Source organism: Phycodurus eques, chromosome 4 (assembly GCF_024500275.1).
Source record: "Phycodurus eques isolate BA_2022a chromosome 4, UOR_Pequ_1.1, whole genome shotgun sequence".
Classification (NCBI taxonomy): domain Eukaryota; kingdom Metazoa; phylum Chordata; class Actinopteri; order Syngnathiformes; family Syngnathidae; genus Phycodurus; species Phycodurus eques.
Genome location: NC_084528.1, coordinates 11898591 through 11907337, shown reverse-complemented (window position 1 = coordinate 11907337; position 8747 = coordinate 11898591).

The window sequence follows — 8747 nt, the reverse complement described above, 5'->3', positions numbered from 1 at the left end:
TCGCAGGGCACATACAAACAAGCAACCATTCGCACTCACATTCACACCTACGGGCAATTTAGAGTTTTCAATTAATGCATGTTTTTGGGATGTGGGAGGAAACCGGAGTGCCCGGAGAAAACCCACACAGGCACGGGGAGAACATGCAAACTCCACACATTGGATTGAACCCAGGTCCTCAGAACTGTGAGGCTGACGCTCTAACCAGTCGTCTACCGTGCCGCCCAAAGCCAAGTAAATGTTTTCAAATGACACTTTTATCTATTCAAGGCAAGCCAAAGTGCTTTGTATTTCATTAAAAAAAAAATGAGAATAAAATGAAACTGAAATATTTAGCATAATCACCCCGTCCCGTACTCATCTAATATGACTCCCGTTCTCCATCTGTTACTTAAACTTCAGGCCCAGTGCATATCTGAAACGTTAATTTCAACATGCAAAGAATGACGTATCCTAATTTTTGTTTGAGTGCGAGGCTCTCTGTGGGTGTTGGCCAAAAGACCAGACCATGCTAAGGTGGAAGTTCTAGCACAGCAGAGGGAGTGTCCTTGGACATGCACCTGAGGAAGTGACAATTTGGTAGCAGAAAGACGACATTGATCGGCTCCGTTGCCATCGTGTACAGTATATTTGAAATCAAAAGCTGGTTTATTTTTAGCCTTGTCGCGTGTCTTTTGACATAATCCTGTAAATATATGACAGCCAATTAAGTTATTTAAAAGAAACACATGTTGATGGTGTGGGACAGACAACACGTAATGTACGGATCAGACTACAAGACAAATTTGGTCTTTCACGATTGCACTATGTCAGAATACTGCAATAAAATCTTGTATTCCCGATACTACCGCATCCCGTCTTTTTTACGATCACTTGGGTTTGTCAACTCAAACGAGAACGGAAACACTCGTTACCACGGCCACGACAACAACAATCAATCACGTCGTGTGTACTATAAGAACAAAATGGGGAAAAACGTGTGCTGGTGGTCACAAGTGCTCTGGAGAGGACTTTAATTGAAGGATTACGTGAGGTATGTTCACGTACTTTTAAAACAATACAGCTCGCAAGCAGGCAACAAAACATAATGGAGCCTAGTAAGCTCAGGCTAGCACTAACGGTTGTACCGGCGTTCTGTCGAATCATGCTCTAAAGTTTCAGGGTGTGTGAAGTAATTTAATTACAGTAAGTTAGCACCAATTATTTCTGTCATGTTGCAATGTTGGTTTGACCTGACTGATTAGAATACATGACCTGACAAGATATTTTTGAAGATACGCAGTATACAAGTACAGAAGTATATACAGTAAATGAACAAGCCATTTAAATAGACACATTGCTCCATCTTGTGATCAGATCAGTGATCGGTTATCGTTTTTTTAAAATTTGCTGAGTGGTAATCCCCAACATGCTTCTATTGAAGAGGAGCTGCTGCGGATGTACAACCTTTAACGAGTCTATGAGAAAAGAATTGTTTGCCCCAGGGCGAAAACACATCACCAATTAAACAACACACATGAATGAAACAACTTTACCCATCATTAATTCATCTTTTTTTAAGATTATACATCATCATAATCCCTCAAGGGAAATTCAATTTACACTCTGCTGTATATTTTATGTTGCACAGTAAATTCAAATAAATCAAAACCATTCTGGCATGCGAGAATTTCAGTGTGAAAGAGGTGCACGAACAGTGCTGCACCACCTGAGCTCAGGGTTGGAGATGGTGCCAGGCTCATAGGCACCTAGACAGTAGCTAGCAAGTAGACTAACATCTCTCCAACAACTAGTTTCCATTTTTACATTTGCGTGACCATCCCGCTCCAAAACCTAAATCCTGACATACTGTGTGTGTGTGTGTGTGTGTGTGTGTGTGTGTGTGTGTGTGTGTGTGCGTATGTAATAACTATATAATAACTGTAATATTTATTCTCATCATTTAAAAATATATATGTATATATTGAAATATTTTGAACTATTTTTTTTCAAGTCTTAGTCAAGGTAATGTAGTGAGTGGTGCTAGTGCCCACTATTGTCCTGCTGTCACTGTAAAAATGTACTATAAGGGAAGGTCAAACAAAATGCCACCCAAAATAAAAATCTATTTATTTGTGTGTGTGTTTCTTAATTCCGTTCATTTTCTTCCGCTTATCCACTGTCGCGGGACAACAACCCAGGCAGAGAAGCTCAGACTCCCTTATCCCCAGCCACTTTCTCCAGCTCTTCCAAGGGGAGTCTGGGGTGTTCCCAGGCCAACCTGGATACATAGGCTCTCCAGAGTGTCCTGGGTCTTCTTCAAGGCATCCTCCCGGTGGGACGTGCCTGGAACACCTCACCCTCCCGGATAACCTTACTTCTCAGCCTACCTCTAAGTTAGAGCCTGGACACCCAGCAGAAGGAACTAATTTTGGCCATTTGTATCCGCAATTTTGTTTTTTTATAATCTGCAGTTCATGACCATAGGTCAAGGTGGATATGCTTTGACTTTTGGCTCAGCTCCATTCTTCCCTTTCTCGAGACCCCAAGATACTTGAACTCCTCCACTTGGGCCTGGATGTCATCGCTGACCCAGAGAGGGCACTCCACCCTGTTCCGACTGAATACCATTGCCTCAGATTTGTTAATCTGACATAGATTTGGTAATGCTGATTCTCATCCCAACTGCTTCACAATTGGTTGTGAACTTCTCCAGTGAGAGTCGAAGATCACGTCTTCATGAAACTACCAGAACTACATCATCTGCAAAAAGCAGAGACTTAATACTGAGGCCACCAAACTGGACCCCTTCAACACATTGGCTGAGCCTAGAAATACTGTCCATTAAGGTTATGAACAAAATCGTTGACAAAGTGCAGCCTCGGCAGAGTCCAAACCTCACTGGAAACTAATACGACTTAATGCCAGCAATGCGGACCAAACTCTGACATCGTTCATCCGGGGACATAAAAGCCCATATTAGGACGTCTGTTACGCAGTTTTGTATAAAGTATCTGAAAGCGATACTTGAGTAAAACTACAATTATCGTAGCAGAAAATAACTTGGTAGACGTTAAAGTCACCTTGTAGAGTATTACCTGAGTAAAAGTCTTGATAAACTCATGACGTTTGGTATCAAACGCCAAAAGCTGATGTCTGTTGGCTCCAAGCTCGGAAGGAGCTTCAGAGAGACAGAGAAACACTACCAGTGCACCCATTGGTGAAGTTAGGCTATAAACTAAAAACTCCACCTTCAAGCATTTATTTATTTTTGTGTTCATTTTTATGTTATTTTTGTTTGAGCAGGCAGGTTCACATGGTTTGTCCTTGGTCAGTGATGTCATGGTGCTTGAAGGAGGTGGAGTAGAGATTGCAACTCAGTCAGTGGAAGATTGTGTGTAAAGGATTCTATATTCCGTTTGGTTGTGAGCATCAAAGACAAGTAGCTACACAAGTACATATGCATTCAAGTGCCTTGTTAACATTATCCATTACCTCCTTTACGAGAGTACATTATTAGTGTTTTACGTGATATTGGTTAGTGATAGCTGCCATGTGTCGAACGTCTAGTTATTGGCAGTTCACCACCGGAATTGATGTGTTTGAGGTTTCAAAATAAGAGCACAATACAGGAAATGATATATTAACTGTGTGAATGTTGCTTAATTTACCAGTGTGTTAAACTATGTCAATGATTCTCAACTGGGTGGTCCCATTTTGGGTGGGTAGCAGATGCCTAGTAAAAAATTACGTGTAAAAAAATTACGTACATGTACTGTACATGTACCAGCGGGTACAGTACAGAGGCGTTCCAGGTTCCTACATGGAAAATATTAGGTAAGCGACAGGAAATGTTACTCGTGTGCTCCAGTCGAGTCACTACTTTATGCCGTAAACAAATACAATGCAGCTCAGCCTCTGGCTAGTGGGCGTCATGGCTAGCACTATGCATTTGGCGGTATGTTAAACTAATTTCAAATGGTGTTTAAAAATATAACATACTGTGCATGTGTTTTTTGAGGCTATTTTTAAACAAACAAATGCTTTATTGTTCATAACCTCTCCAGAAGTGGGTCGTGACTTTGCAACAATAGGGAAATGCGGCTCCCAGGGTGACAACAGTTGAGAACCATGGATCTATGTCATTTGTCATTGCATTTATTAGATTATTATTATTTATCCTGTTTGGGTTCACTTACGGATTATTTTATTCTTCCTCTGTCAGAAAACAACAGACACTTTTAAAGTTCAGTTTTTCGTCTAAATTAAACTTAAGTACAGTACTTGAGGAAATGCTATTAGTTACATGTGGATGTGGAAGGCCCCGTGACTGCGTTTGCCTTGGTTCCCCAAATGGTTGGTTCCCCAAATGACTAGCTCCACTAAGTCCACAAAGCACATGTAGACTGATTGGGCCAAGTTCTGAGGGCGTAGAGCTGGTCTACTGTTCCATGGCCAGGACAAAAAAAAACACGGATAAACCTTACCAAGGAGGCTGAGGAAGTTGATCCCACTCACGTTAACACACCATCTGGTCCCACTTCTTAAAAAGGGGATCCACCAACCCGGACTGGCAATTCAAAGGCACTGTCGCTGATGGTCATGCGATATTGCAAAGGCATGTCAACCAAGACAGCACCACAACATCCAGACACTTTAGGAACTCTGGGAAAATCTCATCCACCACCGGTGCCCTGCGACCAAGGAGCTTTTTAGCCAGCTCAGGGACCTCAATCTCAGAGACAGGAGAGCCCATCTCAGAGTCCCCAGACTCTGCTTCCTCTGGATGGGGTGTCAGTATATAGCTAGAATTGTGGAGGGTATTTTTGTTGTTGTTTTTTTTAAAATTATATGTTAATAAAGAGACTGACAATGCATTCCACATCTTTCCAGTTAACAAAGGGGATCAATGAAACATATAGGGAAACATCATGTAAATACGTACGTATGTGTACATAGAGTATTTACCTAGATTTTAGGGACCACTAGGAGTTGGGCAGGTCGACTGTTGTAAAACGCTACTCTTGATTTCCTCAGCCATTCACTGGCTCCATGCCGCGCCATTCAAGGTCACTGCAACACGGCAAAAGTTTGGGAAAAACATGAGGGCTCAGTGATGAGTCAGCACATCCCTGCACCTCTGCAAGTCCTGTGACAGTGTCCATAATCTCTCACTTCTATTTACTGCTAGTTGCAGTGTTGGGAAAGTAAATTTTCTACACAAACTAGTTCAAAGTTCAATTCATCGTTCCAAAAATGAACTACTTCAGCTCATAGTTCATAATTCAAAATTTTGGACTAAATTAACCATTCCAAAACTAGTTCATTGTTCTTTTTTGTTTTTTTCTCAATATGTTGCTGATGGTAGCACGGTGGACGACTGGTTAGCACATCGGCAATTGTGCCTGCGATTGGCTGGGTCTGGGTGTTCCCCGCCTCTCGCATGGAGATAGCTGGGATAGGTTCCAGCACGCCCGTGGCCCTAGTGAGGATAAGCGGTACAGAAGATGCATGAATGTTGCTGATGGACTATTCTCCTTAAAATACCGGCATTTCATTTTCCCATTGTTGTCACCCTTTCAGTCCACACAAGTAGCCAATTGCAGCTTTCACACTACCATTTCAAAAGCATGAGGAAAAACTTGTTGCTTGAATGGTCTTTTTTTAAATGAGGACATTTAACAAAAGCAGGACTAGCAATGAACTAGTTCATGAACTTTCGTTCATTGAAATTGTTAAAGTACAACACTGACTAGTAGCATTATGCACAAAACGTCCAGAAATATTCAGATGTATCATAACTTTTCTGCTGTTTTATACATTATTATAATTTTTTAAAATTATTCTTACAAAAGTGTTCGAGTAAATGGACTGTATGCAAAGATTTCAGAATTGGAATAGCATTTGAGAATTCTGCATACATGTTGATAGCGATAACTGAAATAATTTTATAATGCAAACCCAGGAGAGGGCTATAGGACCTCAGAATAAATGATAATGAAAGATATATAAATCATAAAAACAGGTGCATTCCTCGTAAACCGCTCAAGCCTAAGGTGCAGATGATTCTCATTTGTTGCTGGCAGCCGCTCACAATCTTGATAGGTGATTAAATATTCATTGATGCTAATGTTTCTTTTGGCTTTCAGCCTCCACTGCAAAACCTCTGCAAGGATATTTATACTTTTACATTCTCCAGAATACATTTCTAATGAAAATGTTTCAGTCAACACATCTGATGCGCATCTGCTATGCTTTCATCAACCATGAATTAACATCCAACATGACTTGTTCATGAGCTGCCAAATGTGTTCAACTGAGATCTGTATTGATTTTTTTAAAAGTAATTTATGCTCAGAAAGATTCAATTTTCACCATCTGAGTTTCCATGCTCCCTTCTTTGTCTCTTACAACCACACTCAATTTCTTTATCCATTCAGCCAACCAAAGTTGTTTTCTGGGATTCCTGTGACTGAACTCTGTTGTTCTCTGTATAATCGGTAATATCATCCACCCAAAGTCCCCCTAGAGCTGTATGCATAACTGGCTTAGCATGAAAAGAGTCATAGCATGTCCAAGTGTGTGTGCGAAAGTGATAGAAAGCAAGTGATGGAGACATAGCAAGCTCTGACTTGAGTATGGAAACAGCTAAAACATCATCAAATGGGCCTCATCCCTGCCCAGCCTTAGTTCTTTAGCCAAAATATGAGAGTGGAGTTTGCTTTTCTGGGAGCCAACCCCAGTCTCACATGTTCCGGCTCAGTCCAAATTCTTTTGTGTTCTAATTTATCTGTAATCCATCTATCTACTCAGTCCAGCTTTGGCTCAAAGATGCTTTCTCTGCACAATCCTACCACCATAAAACCTCCATCCAATAGACAATAAAACATCTCCAGAGAAATGCTTTATCTCAGTCACATGCCAACTGATAAACAACTCATTTTTCATCAAATAAACTACAGTAACATCTTTACCTAATTCATAGTATCCGTCCAACCATGAGAAAGGTACAGTGATGAATCAAAATCCCCAAAAGTCATAAAATTCAGAAACAGCCCGAAAATTTAAAGAAGAGTTTAATGCATACAAGACCTTGGAGTTTGAATCATCATCATGCTTGACCATACCAAGCAGGATTTAGGCAAATCTTAATTAATCTGTTTACTTCCTGAGTGCTCATTTCAATGAGCATCACAGAGCATCATCATAAGATCATTTTACATTTTTAATCTGTCTGTTTTACATTTTTCTTCCTCAAATGAAGGGCCAGCCTAAACGAAGTACTGATAATTATCTGAAGTTAAAGGGAGATAACACATTCAAAGCAGAATACTGCAGCAATGCCCTAATACATTTGTCGAGAGAAAGAGACCTTGCGCATCATCACTTCTTGACAAAGTTAAGACAGTGTTTGAGTTCGTTATTGAGAATGTTAACAAATAAATGCCATTGTCACTCATCATCAGCGTTTTGTTTTAAGGTGTTAATATTAGCAGTACTTATCACTTTTGCACTCGTATCACAGTTATTTAGTTTTTTTCTTAAGTGAAAGTTTGATTCTGAGACAGAGTTTTCATATTTCTATTATTTACAAAGGGATTTTCTTTTCCAAAATCCTGATGAATTGGAGGTTGATCAGCTCCCCGTAACAGACTATAGAGGTTTGACTTTAGTTCTGGGCTTTCGCATGTCCTCAGGAACTGATCCGACCCCCTGAATCATGCTCAGGACTCTTAATCCTTGTTGATCTGTAGTAATTCATTCTTAGCCAAGTCCACAGATGTTCCAGCCACTCTTTTCACAGCTGGAAATTTGAGCCACAGTCGCAACAGGTCCGTAGAAATTACTAAATGTAAAACCTACCTTTCAACATTTATTGAAAAATGTAGGTTATAGTATAAATTCCAAGATAGGAATGGTAATGCAGTATTATGTATCTGCACAGACAATAAAATCAGGCAATTACTTTTATATTAGCCCTATAAACTTTATACTGTCAATCCACACAAAGCAAGAAAGTGTAAACAATTGCCAAGGGGAAAAACCGTAATTTTGGTGCAGCTGACTGCGATCCAGCCTACCACCCACAAGAGCCAGTATGTAAAACAACCAACCAGTCAAAAACGCTGCGCATTAATATCAACAGGTTGCCCACATCATTATCCATGAGACCTATCATTCCTTTCTCCATGAGCTACCATCTGACTCATAGAGAGGCTGGAATGTGGCAAATCAACCAAAATAATCTTGCCTTCCAACCAAAGTCTAATCTTTCCACAGCTGCTTTCCTCTATCTTGACATAAATTGCCATCAATCTCATTTGCAGTCATGCAGAATTTTTACAATTCAACACTAGTGGGCTATTGGTAGTGTAGTGGCCTCGTGTAGCTTAGTTGCAGCTGGCATGGTATTCATTCCCATTTACCTCACAATGCCCCATTCAAAATCGTCCTGCAACTAACTTGTAACCAGGCTGTTTTCGTGGGTTTGTGATACTATTGGTATTGGCAAAATATAATCACAATAAAGTACAGTAAATATTTGCCAGCATTCATTCACATCAGTGGGCAATTTAGAGACTTTAATTAACCTTAACATACTGTGTGTTTTGGGGCTTGTAGGAAGAAGCAAGTACCAATTCGGCAAGAGAAAACTGAAATATCCTATTATATTTACATTTGACCTGTGTAAAAGTCAACTCACTCGAATCCCTGTACTTTTTTGTTTAATTTATTTGGGGTAATTCAGTTTTCACTTTGGTGTATAT